Here is an 11187-nt window from a genome sequence, read left to right on the forward strand (position 1 = left end):
ACAGAACACATAAGCTCTGTTCTGGTTCTGTTTCATTTCCCAAGCAACCCAGTGAAAAGCAAGCCCGAGGGGAATCTAGGGCAGGGCTCTGCTTTGCTCTTCATCGGTCGTGGAGTCTCAGCCACGTGAAGAAAATGGGGTGGTGTAAAGGAAGCAGATTTGAACTGAAAAGCCCTGCTTTTGCAGCCTGTCTCCTGCATTTATTAGCAAGTGAGTCAACCCAAACTCTCAGTTTCTTCAGCCAGGCAATGGAGACAATTACCTCCATCTCTCAGAGCTGGCGAGAAGATCCAAAAATACTGTGCCTGGGACTTCCCTGGTGGTCCAGTGGCTAAGACTCTGCACTCCCAATGCAGGGGACCCAGGTTCAATCCCTGGTCAAGGAGCTAGACACCACAAGCCACAAAAAAATATCCCATGTGCCACAACTAAGATGGGCTGCAGCCAAATAAATAAATAAAAAAAATTTTAAGTCCCTTTATCCTGTACATTAAAAAAACCACTTTGCCTCCTGGTTTGGCCTTTCAGGGCTGGTTTCTTTGATGGGGTGCAGGGCTGGAGCTGGTTGACACGTGTGGTGGCCCCACCCCAGCCCACACCCGCAGCTGCTTCTAACAAGAAACAGTGAGCTCCTTGAAGCTGTTGGCTACCGACTTGAAGTCACCCCAAGTTGAATCTTCAAGATCCACAACTTTCTCAAAGGCTGGGGTATAATTTCCCCAAATCAAGGGGTCTACCACTCTCTGGTTTTAACTTATTTTTTGGTCTAGGAATAAAGACCCACCACAAGCATAGTCACACAGATGTTGTTGGGAGTGATTGCTGAGAAGAAGGAGGAGGAAGAGAACCAGTGTGACACAGTTGCTGGGGAGACCAGACTGGCTAGAGGAGCTGGCTGAGCCAAGGTGAGCTAAATCATTTCAGTTGTGGCCAACTCTTTGCAAACCTATGGACTGTAGCCCACCAGGCTCCTCTCTCCATGGGATTCTTCAGGCAAGACTACTGGAGCAGGTTGCCATGCCCTGCTCCAGGGGATCTTCCTGACCCAGGGATCAAACCCACATCTCCCACAGATCCTGCATTGCAGGTGGATTCTTTACTGCTGAGCCACCAGGTTGAGCCAATAGAAGCCCTTTAAAACCTGGCTCAGGCATCTCCTCCTCCAGGAAGGTTTCCCTGACCACATCCAGCCTGAGATGGGTACCCTCCAGGCACCAATCCCCTGTGCTCACTTCAATCACAACACTTACGCAGGGGCACTGTATGTTTCCAATTGTTCTCTTTGTGAGCAAGTGATGGGAAATTACTAATCTTGTGAGCCCAACAGTGGGCATAGTGCTTGTCATACAGTACTTTTGCCCAAAATGTTAAATGCTCCGGAATGACTTGGTGTCTACTTGATTAAGTGAGCCTGAACTCACCTCTCCTAATAGCAGTACCAAGGAGGTACCGTCCCTCACTGGGACACAGCCACAAGTAATGCTGAAAATCAGATGGGTGGTAACTACATGGAGCCATGGAAATCATTCCATTCATGGTTCATGGCAGGAAGGACCCAGTCAGTGGAGGATGAGTAGGGAAAGCAGGACCAGCCCCTTCCGTCTCTCTGCCCACATCAAGGAAAAGAGAATGGGCAGCAGGGTTCCAGCTCATGAGGCTTGAGTTCAAGTCTAACTTTTGCCCCAGGAAGACCTGAGGTGTCAAGCAGGGAAAGTAAGGCAGATGCCCAGGAATTTAGACTAGACAGCTTGATGTGATGAAGAAAAATTATAGCTTAGAGGTTGTGAGAGTGCCAGGATGGATCTAGCTTGTTGGCAGTAAAATTGTCCCTTGGCCCAAAGGGCTGCTGCTGCTGACAGTCAACTAGGAGAACACAGGATGGCAGAAGCGGACACGGGGAATGCCTTCCTCACAGTGATGCTAACACAGCAAAAGTATTCAAGCTCTGTTTAAAACCTATCAGTACAGATCTCCGGGGAGCTATATTTTTATTAACTTCCTCTTTGGGACTGTGTAATTGAAGGCAATCAGAAAAAGAAAATCATTTCATTCTGAAATTATCTCTCTTCTCTCAGTGCCAAAGATGTGAGATCACCTTGTACCTTAAATAGAAAAGTCTCCATGCTATAAACTGTGCAAAAATGAAAGATCAGAAGATGGGTAAGATGGGGCCCTCGTTTGTCTGGGTTCCTCTCATGTGTAAGCAAGACAGAAGCTGGGGGTGGGGGGATGGGGGTGGATAGTCTGCTCAGAAGAGAACATATGGGAAGCCTGGCCAAAGGTTTTCCTTGAGTGCTTTCAGCCAAGAAAGGAGGAAAAAGTGGAGAAGTTCTTTCCATGAGATGCATCATGACAGTTCACAGGTATAGACCAAGGTTTATCAACGCTTGACACTATTGACATTTGGTGCTAGATGATTCTTTGTTGTGGGGCCATCCTGTGCACTGCAGGAGGTTAAGCAGCATCCCTGGTCTCTGCTCGCTAATGCCAGTGACAACCAAAGATCCCTCCAAACGTTACCAAACATCCCTGAAGGGGCAAAATCACCCACCCTTACCCCCACCTCAAATGGAGAACTACTGGTCTAGAGGAACAATGAAACTTATAGTCATGTCTGAGCTTGGATAGGGCTTCCCAGTAGAGATCTTGGACATGTAGGAGGCTCTGGACAACATAAGGTCCTACTGACATCGTGGGCACTATTATTACTAGACTGTCTTCTCAACATCCAAAAATTGAATCAGAGAAAAAACTGAAACCGCAGAATTCATGAAGAAACTCTACTCAAAATCTAACTCAAGGAAAATATGAAATTATGCACCAAATTCAATTCTGAACTCCTTGGAAGCCAAGATAGAATGGGAAATTTGAAGACTATTATAGTTCTTGTTTTCAGATTAAAGTAAGTATACCTTTTTTATTTGTCTGAAGAAAGTCAATTCCCTCCTATAACTGAACTTTATGGGGGATTTATCAGAAGATCCTTATAGAAAGATTACTGAAAAAAATGTAAGGACTAGATAAATTGCAATATAGCAATGCGGCAGGCAGAGAAGAATCGGGGCCCCACGTATCCTAGAAAAGAGCAAAATACAGTTTTTTCATTTATGTAACCAATATTTCTTGCTCACCATCTACATGTCCAGCACCACACTAGACACAGTTTGGATATAGGTCTATAGACACTGGAGCTGTATCTCTGAATAAGACAAAAGTATCCTGGTTTTCCTAGAGCTTACACTCTTTTTGGATCAGAATCAACTACTTAATTGTGTGTCTTTAAACAAGTCATTCCATCTTAGGGTGCCTCAATTTCTCCAAATGTAAAATGAGGATAATACCTACCAACAGGACAAGACTGATACTGTAGGTGTTCTTTGAAGGCTTAACATCCTTTGAATGTTTGTTTAGCATTTATTTGCTCCCCTGATGGCTCAGAAGGTAAAGAATCTGCCTGCAATGCAAGAGACACTTACTGTATCCCTGGGATGGGAAGATCCCTTGGAGAAAGGAAAGGCAACCTTTTCCAGTATTCTTGCCTGGAGAATCCCATGGACAGAGGAGCCTGGAGGGCTACAGTCCATGGGGCCACAAAGAGTGGGACATGACTGATCACACACGCAACAGCATCAACAAAAAGCCAAACAATCAGCAGACGAGACGTCTGAGGGCCTGAGGCTACAGAGCAAGCTAAAGAGCATACAGACTCAAGGGCAACCAGAAACTCTACCCCTGGCCACTCTGCTCCTACCCACAGATTCCAGAGGAAGCCCAGCCCCTTCCCCCATTCTCCCCCACCTCCTCCACCCTGGCTTCCGCTGCCCAGCCAACATTATTTTCTGGGCCTCTTTAATTTGGAGGCTTTTAGGGCCATATCCTGCCATCAATTTGGGGGTTGACTTCAATGAACGTTCTGTGCAGGGCGGGAGAGGGGCAGGATGCAGCTTTCTCCTGGCGGGCCCTGATACAATAGGGTTTTCTACTGAGATCAATGGATTAATTGCCAAGGCTCCATTTGGGGCCATAAGGAGTTGCTTTGTTTTCCCATAGTCGGCAGTTGGGGCTAGGCGGCCAAATTTCATTTTTGAAAAGTCAGGGAAAACAATTTGGTAAAAAGGGGTGGGGGTGGAGGGGTACAGGAGAGCAATTTTGCTCATTGCACTAAAGGTCAATAACAATTATAGTGAAAATTCAGAAGGCACATTTGTTCTCTGACTGAGGCCCCGTCTGGAAAATTCCATCCAGAAACAATTTGCTGTCTCTACTCTTGTTTTCCCCTCCTCCACCGGGCTCTCTCACCACTAAGGCCCCAGCCAACCACACCATGCCCACCCTCTCACCCCTCCCTCCACATCAGAAACTCTGTCCCCAGGAAGCAGCCTCAAATGTTGAGGAGGGAGAGGAGAGTCATGAATTCTCTCCCTTTCCATCAGGAGGTTGAGGAAAGCGTGAAAAAAAAAAAAAAAGGCATCCTTTCTTTCTCCCTGCAGTGGTGGGAATGCTTACAGCCTGAGTAGGCAGGAGGTAGAGCTCTAATTCTGCCATTTAACAGCTAATAAACTTGGGAAAGGGGCTTCCAGGTGGCTCAGTGGGCAAAGAATTCACCTGCCAATGCAGGAGATGCACTTTTGATCCCAGGTCGGGAAGATCCCCTGGAGGAAGCATAGCTACCCACTCCAGTATTCTTGCCTGGAGAATCCCATGGACAGAGGAGCCTGGCAGGCTACAGTCCATGGGGTCTCAGAGAGTCAGACACAACTGAAGCAACTGAACACACACAAACTTGGGAAAATTCAGCTCTCCGAGCATCCACAGGGTCATGAGTACAATGGGAACAGTCATGGTGACCTCCTGAGATGACTGAACAATTAATTGAGATATGACATGCAATCTGCACTGGACTTGAAACAGAAGCCTGGGGACTTCCCTGGTGGTCCACTGGTTAAGAGTCTGCCTTGCCACACAGGCTATACAGGTTTGATCCCTGGTCAGGGAACTAAGATCCCACATGCTGAGAAGCAATAAGCCCCCATGCCACAACTAGAGAGTCCTTATACTGCAGTGAAAGAGCTCACAAGACACATGAAGATCCTGCGTGCCATAACTAAGATCCTATGCAGCCAAGTAAATGAATAAAAGAAACACAAGGCTAATTACAGCCTAAAACAGGAGGCTCCCCCTGTGCGGAAACATGCCCTGGTAACCTGTTCCCATACCAAGCCCTCCACTTTCTGGACCCTCTGGCTTTTTCAGCCTTATTGCCCACTCCACTCTCCCTTCTCTGTACTTAATCTCTCCTTCATCCTTATTGTGGTTCTAATTCTGGACTCTACTCTGGAATACACACATTTACATCCTACCCATCCAATGACTGAGCTTAATCAACAGTTTGATTCTGCCAGCTACCGTGCATTGATTCTCTTCTCTACACATAGCACATTGCTTCAAATGCCTTCTAAGTTCCACATTCTGCTTAGCTGTAGTTGTGTCAATCGTACATGTGTTTATTAAACATTTAGAATCATGGTTAAGAACTCCAGCTCTGAGATCAAGACTGCCTGTGTTTGTAATTCAACCCCACTTCTTGACAGCTGTGGGATCTTAGCTGTTTTGTGCCTCAGTTTCCTCATCTGCAAAATGGGAGTAATGACTGCAACTACCACAGAGGTGTCTGGTAAAGCTAAGTGAGATGAACCAGACAATGTAACACATGTAGAATCATTCAAAGAATGCTTGGAATGTGCTCAATAAGTCCTGGATAATGTTATTATTAAAAACCCAGTCTGTTTCAGGGTCTAGGGATTCAGTGATAAAGAAGACAAGCTTTCCTTCAACAAATATTTCAGTGCCTTCTATATGCCAGGGACTGTTCTACTTCTAGTAGGAAGGGGAGAGGAGTAGAGATAGATAACAACAAACCAATAAGTATAAGAAGAAGAAAAATCTCATCTTGTTACAAGTGCTGTTTTGCAAATTACAACAGATTGAAGTGATAGAGTGTAGAGGGTTTTTTAGATGGGAGGCCAGGGAAGGTCTCTCTCTTTTTTCAGAATATATATGTTTTAGAATTTATTTTATTATAAGAATTTCAAACATAAAAATAAGCAGACAGAATAATATAATGAAAACCCCCTATCACTCAGCTTCAACAACGGTCAGTCCATGGCCAATCTTGCTTCATTTGTGCCCCCATCCACTTCTCTCCTTCCCATATTTTAAAATTTTACTTATTTTTAATTGGAGAATAATTGCTTTACAATGCTGTATTGGTTTCTTCCATACAGCAACATGAATCAACCATAGGTATACACATGTCCACTCCCTCTTGAACCTCCCTCCCACCTCCCACCTCATCCACAACCCCCCATCACTCCCCCACCATCCCCACCCCCAAACCCCCCCCCACCCTCACCCAGGCTGTCACAGAGCACCAGGTTGAGCTCCTCCCAGGAAGGTCTCTTTGAGGAGGTGGCATTTAGGCTGCAGTGTTCCCAATCCTGGGGGGATTCTTAGTAGTGGGTGTACACTGGCTGTCCCTGCTTGATTCGATGCTCCAGAAGAGAGGAGATGGTCATGTTCATCTCTGTCCCTCCCCACACCAAATTCTGCAATCAGCATGCAATATATACTGATGAATGGGGACACTGAATTTGAACCTTGACTCTCACTCCCTCTAGACAAGAGCAAGGGAGGGCATGGCTCGGGTGCAGAGGTCGGTTAAGGATATAAGGATGATGATGTGGATGGAATTGATAATGGGTTGACTGGATGGCAAACACCCTTATGTTCTCTTGAAGGAGCTGTAGGGTGTGAGCACCACAGCTTTGGAGTCAGGCAAAACTGGATTTGCATCTCAGCTGGAAACACTATGGCCTCACTCCCCTTTTCTATAAAATAGACCCAATTACACCTCATCCCAGGTGGATTATTAATACTGCAAAAGACCTTGAAGGTAAAGTAGCTTCATGGAGTAGAAATTCCATAAGTATTCATTCTCCTCCCCACTATTGTCAGACCCCTGAAGCCAAGAACTACATTCCTGAACTCATCATGCAGAAACATATATAGGAAAATGTAGAATATTCTAGTGACCACTTGTCCATCTCCTATTCAAATACCATAAAATGTTTTTCCAGGGAAATAAAATAGTAGGAAAAAGGAAGGATGCTTTTAAAAAAAAATTCTTCTCTCTTCTCTGCTACCCTCAAAAAAAAAAAAAAAGGTTTCCAGAACATCAAACGCTTCTCAAAGAATCAACAATATTTTTTGATGATGGAAGTATGAATAATCAGACACATGGATTACATTTCCTTAAATTATGCAGAGCCCAAAAACCAGGAGGGAAGGGAACGTGCTGGTAAAATTTTTTTCACATTTTATTAAAACCTCAAGGTCTGAGGAACACTTTCATGGTTATTACACATACACACACACACACATTTCCTGTGTCCAACTATCAAGAAAGAAAAGTGAATACACTGAGCATTTTTTTCCCCTGTTCAAAGCTTTGTCTTTTCTCCAGTCAGCTCTAATTCCCAGCACCAGCCTCATTCATAGAAATAAAAGGACCACACATTGGTTGGGTTCCCAAGCTCTGCACCTTACCAGCTGTGTGACCTTAAGTAAGTCACTTAAATTCTCAGAGCTTGAGTTTCCTTTGTGGCAAATAGGGATGATGGTCTGACCTTCATAAATGATGCTGGGGATTAATGGAATGAGATGTGAACATACCTTGGAAACTGTATGATGTCAGGTGGGTACGAGGGATGGAAGTGGCTCCAGGAAGTTATCCCCATGTTGACAGGCAGAAGAGTGCACTGGCAGCAGTTCAAGAACCTGACTGTCCACCTTCAAACGTCCCCTATGCTGATGCTTAAGGTGTGTGTTCCTAGGCAGAAATCTAAGCCATGCTCTCCATACTCCACTTACTTATTTGCAAAATGGGATGCTGCTGAAAATAACAGTACCTACCTCACACAGTGGTGAAAGTTTTAGTCGCTCAGTCATGTCTGACTCTTTGTGACCCCATGGAAAGTAGACCACCAGGCTCCTCAGCTCCTCTGTCTGTGGAATTCTCCAGGCAAGAATACTGGAGTGGGTTGCCATTCCCTTCTCCAGGGGATCTTCCCAACCCAGGGATCAAACCCAGGTCTCCTGCACTACAGGCAGATTCTTTACCATCTGAGCCACCAGGGAAGCTATACAGTGGTGATAAGGATTAAATTAGGAAATATTGACGAAGTACTTGGGTTAGTGCCAATGTTTTGAAAGAGAGAACAGGAAGGGAAGGGAAGGGAGGAAAGAAGGAAGAAAGGAAAGAAGGGAGGGAGGGGAAGAGAAGGCAGTAGAAGAAATGTCCGAGCAAAGATTCCCTGTGCTAGAAATTCACCTTTTAGTTGTTTGGGTCAGGTATTATCTTTTCCAGGAATACTTTTAGAAAATGCAAACATACTTAAAAAGCATGGCACAGCAATTCAGATTCAATGTGTACTTATTGAGAACCTACTGCATGCAAGGCAGTGTGCGGTCTTAGGTAATCGTTTGGAAAATCTCTGACTTTTTGAAAGGTGGGCATAAGAGGAGGTGACAAATAGAAAAGAGAAAAAAAGAGGAGACACAGGGAGAGACAGAGATGAAGAGCCGCTTTTCCTGCTGTGGCTTTGGCATTGGACAGACTTGGGTCCATATGTTAGCTCTGCCAGTTACTAACTATGTGACCTTGGACAGGCAAGGACAAATTTAGACCCTACTTTGCTTGAAAAATGGGGATAATGATCATAGGCTATGTGGGGATAAAATGAGACAAGGTGTTAAAATATCTCATTTTCCTTTTCCCAGCTCCACATTTTTGTCACATGCCTCCCAAAACTTCTGTGCGGTGAGTAGAAAGAAATCTTTCATGGCAGCACCTAGGAAACTAGAGTCAGAACTCCCACGAGAGGAAATGAGCTTGCCACTTTCTCTGTGCACTGAAAAGGGCATTTTTGCATGAAGACCATGCTCTACTAAGCTCATAAGAAGCGCATTTCCTCCGCGTGACATTCCCGATCAATTTCAGCCAGCGGTAACCAAGTGACTAACTCTTCCTCTGGAGGCCAAGAGCCAGCACTGGTTGTTGACTTCTCCCGAGCCTCTCAAGTGTAAAGCTGATTCCTGCCGGATACTGCTCTTGGAGGAAATGGGGGAGAAATTCAGCTTTGGCTCCCACCGTTCAACCAATAATAAAGAAGGCAGGGAAAAAGCTGAGTTAGAAAGAGAGGCTACATAACCCTCTTCCTGGATCCTGGCAGATGCCAGAGGAAGAATCAGTGAGTGAGTAATACTGTAGCCGGGAGTCCAAAAGCTGCAGCTGGAGGTCTGTGCCAAGAAGACGGTGCCAGGTTTGGTTCTGAGGCAGAGGGGGCCACTCCAGGGCCAGCCTCAGCCGGATGGGGAACAGCTCAGCGTGAGTCAGGGGCTGGGTCTCTGCTCCAAGAGTCTCAGGCAAGCCACATCCATTCAGATGCATCACCCACACAGATGGAGCTGTCTTTGCAGAGACTCAGGTGGCTTTTCTTGGGGGTGGTACGTGCCGGGCATTGAATGGAAATGATAGAAAAGTTCTGCAGTCTAAGCACAAGCCAGCACAAAATGGAATGCAGACAGTCTGGGTTGCAGGTACCAGACCTGTCCCCAAGGCCATGGGCTGCTGAGCTGCCACATTGCAAATGACAAGAGCTACCATGTACTGATTGCTCATCAGATCCCGACACTGTGCCCAGTGCCAACAGCTCCAATGCCCTTGTGTACAATTACAGAGCATGTTGAAAGCAGAAAGCATAGTGAAGCTGGGAGACTATTAAGCCACTCCCTCCACCCCCAACTCACTACCTCAATTTCCCCACGGCAAAACAGATATGATACCTGCCTACATTATGGGTTACTTTGAGAATTGCAGTACAGTGGTTCAAAACTCAGACTTTTGAGTCAGAAAAATCTGGGTGTGAGACTCAGCTCGGCCTCTAATTCACTATGTGACCTTGAGCAAGTTTCTTAGCCACTCTGAACTTCTGTTTCCTCATCTGTTATCACTAGAGAGCCAGCCTCAAAGGCTTATGACAAAGATCAGATTAGGGAGTATGTGAGCCTGCTTCCTCCTCTATAAGCCAGAGAAAATAATATACATCTCTCATTATCGTGTAGAGTAGATAACATTTTTAAATGGCCTAATAAAGTGTCTTGCACTCAGTAGGCCCTCAGTGAATCATGGTTTTTTTAGTAGCATCAAATGAGACACTACATGGAAGGTTATTGGTAAATTTTAAGCCGTTGTTTTTGATAAAATGTACTACTTATTAAACTCAAGTTAGGTGCTTAATGTGGTCATTAGTACTTTGATTACAACTGTTTCTTTTTTTTTCTCATTCTGTGTTCTTTTCCATGAGAAGTTTAGATTATGTTGGGGTTTCCGACCTCAGATCCCTGGGCTGAAAGCATTAGGAAAGCAAAAGCAGTGAGACAGGGGTGTCTAGAAGTGTTTTCAACATTCCCAAAAGTATGGGGAAATTTACATTTGTCAATACGTGACCGCCACAAACTCCCAGGACGATCATGTTCCCTTGCTTTAGGCTGAGACTGTAGTGCTTTGATAGCACCACTAGCTAGCTACCACTCACCAAAACCTCCAGTTGACTGAGGAATGTGCGGTGGACCAGCTCTATTAGTGTCACGGGGCTCTAGAGCTAGAATCCCTGACTCACCACTTGGCAGCTTTGTAGCCTTTAGCAAGATTTGGACCCTCTTTGTACTTATGTCTCTTCATTTGAAAATTGGGGATAACAATACTGGGTAACAATGGCATCTCCCCACAGGAATCCTGTGGGGACAGTGCCTGGTCCATAGGAACCACTCTATAATGCAAATGCTTGTGTCATTGTCCTTACCAGATTTTAGGAAGCATCTTCCCAAGTTCAGACATGGCTAGTCAAGGGTAGCAGTTGAAGCATGAGTTGGAAGAGTGAGTATTTGTGCTAAGGAAGTCACATTTACTGGATGTGTATGAGGCATTGGGTGGTGGTGGGGGGGGTGGTTCCCAGGTAGCACTAGTGATAAAGAACCTGCCTGCCAGTGCAGGAGACATAAGAGATGCAGGTTTGATCCCTGGGTTGGGAAGATCTCTTGGAGGAGGGCATGGAAACCCACTCCAGT

At 45.4% G+C, this 11187-nt stretch overlaps 1 non-coding gene across 1 annotated transcript; it reads left to right on the top strand.

The window, feature by feature from the left end:
• Nucleotides 1-313: 313 nt before the first annotated feature.
• On the top strand, nucleotides 314-386 carry TRNAG-CCC. Its single transcript has one exon. It is a non-coding gene; the product is annotated as a tRNA-Gly (tRNA).
• Nucleotides 387-11187: the final 10801 nt, after the last annotated feature.

This window comes from Bubalus bubalis, chromosome 6 (assembly GCF_019923935.1).
Source record: "Bubalus bubalis isolate 160015118507 breed Murrah chromosome 6, NDDB_SH_1, whole genome shotgun sequence".
NCBI lineage: Eukaryota > Metazoa > Chordata > Mammalia > Artiodactyla > Bovidae > Bubalus > Bubalus bubalis.